Genomic DNA, 2,000 nt, shown 5'->3' with positions numbered 1-2,000 from the left:
CTGGGATTGGAGGTGATGGGGAAAACTGTGTTGATACATTTCTGGCTGAAGGACCAGTGTGGAATGTTTAGATTTACTGGATTGAGAGACAGCAGGCTATGAATGGCTGAGGATGAGGATGAAGAAGTAAGCAAGGATCTAGTTTTAAAAGATTTGACAGGCCGGTTGTAAAAGGCTATGTATGGACTAAAATTTTAAGCAGAATCTTGAGTAAGTGACACAAGCATATCTGCAATTCATATGTAATTCTCTTCTGGCAACAAGAAAGATGGATTTGATGGGAGACAAAATTCAAGGCAGGGTGACCAACTCTGAAGCTATTGCAAGAACCCGAGCTGCAACTGATGGAGATCTGAACCAGTGCAGAGGGAGCGAGGATAGAGGCAGATTCAGGAAAAACATGGGAGGCTGGTGCTTGTTTGGATAGTAGACTTATAATGGATTGGGTAGATAGTGTGTCATTCAAAGAAGTATAAAAAAACATTGAGTAGGTTTGATAGTGGCTTATGTGGACATTCGAGGGGATTTTTTATAGACTGAGTCTGATAGACTGAGGCTGAATGAGATGCTACAATCAATACCCTGTACATAATTAGACATTTTGTGAGATTATGTGAAAACAAATCAAACGTGCTCTATATCTGAATGCTTTTCCTATGTAAGAATATTAAATTCCCTATGAATTTCATAAACCACTTATCAACACAGTGAAAGAGGAGGAGGAGGGCAATCATTCTATAATGACATTACAAAGTCATTCACTCCTTGACCTTCTATTCTTCATCACTATATTTCTTCACCTGGTTATAAGCTTTTATGTCGGAAACCAGCCGACCAAGTCAAACCAGGTCCCTGAATGGGGGAGCGGGGACTGAGAATAAAGAGAAAACAGACAGGGTGCAGGAGGGAGAACAGATCTTACAACTGTCTCTCCGAGTTTATTTCTTAGGCTCCTTTTTATACATATTCTGTTCCTTTGTGTATCCCAAGATAACATAGTTAAAGTAACATCTTGAAGATCAAGGTACAATCGAAGCTCCCTTCATACTTCCTGTTTCTAATCTTAATCTTCTTCCTCCTGGAATTCTTCAGAACCAGCTTTTTCCCTTTTATATGCAAGCAGGCCTCCCGAGATAATCCATGCACTCCTTTGAATTTTGGGAGCTTCACTTAACCCTTTAGCTCCCTACACTTTTAGGGATGTAGCTGAGTCTTAGGGAGCAGTACTTGGTGGTGGGATGAGGGGAGGGACTGCCCTTTTCCATTCTAGGTCCGTTTGACCTTTAAATTATGTGTATTATAACATCACTTATAGAGAATAAACTAATTGTACCTTCCATTCCCCTTTAAGCCTTCTATATTGAGGCTTCTACCCTCACCCCTTCACTTGTCCTCCCTATTACTAAATTCAATTCACTTATCTTCTTAAATTCAATTCCTCATCTTCTCAGCATTTCTCATTAATTATAGTACTTCCACTTTGAACTCTCTGTCCTTCATTTTTATTACTATACTAGCTTCAGGTTCTTCTTCTGAACATTCCTTATGGTGGTTCCTCCGGTCTGCAACCCTGCGCATTATTAGTGTTCTCCGTTTTTCTGTCTTTGGTGCTTTTACTTTTCATGCTATAGACTATCTGTGGGCTAGCTCCTCTATCTTCATCTATAAGGCTTCAACTACCATCTCTAACTAATGAGTTCCAATTTATATCTTGAGTTTGATCTTTTTTGAGCCTCCTCACCATAGGGCCAACTGCTTACCAAACATCTCTGTTTGTTTCACAGGTATGTTAAACTAATTATGAGTTATTCCTCACTTTCCCTACACTCATCTCTTTTTCCTCCTTATTTCCTGGACTAGTACTACCATCCACCCATTCCCCCAGGAGAAATCTGAGATCTTCCAAGACATTTATGTTTGACTCATGTGCATGTCAGGCAAGGTCTGTATCCCATTCACTCTGTGCTCTTTGTGTCCTTTGTTCCCTTTATGGTGACTGG

Source organism: Pteropus vampyrus, unplaced genomic scaffold, assembly GCF_000151845.1.
Source record: "Pteropus vampyrus isolate Shadow unplaced genomic scaffold, Pvam_2.0 Scaffold3, whole genome shotgun sequence".
Lineage (NCBI taxonomy): Eukaryota > Metazoa > Chordata > Mammalia > Chiroptera > Pteropodidae > Pteropus > Pteropus vampyrus.
Note: the sequence above shows the minus strand (reverse complement) of the source record.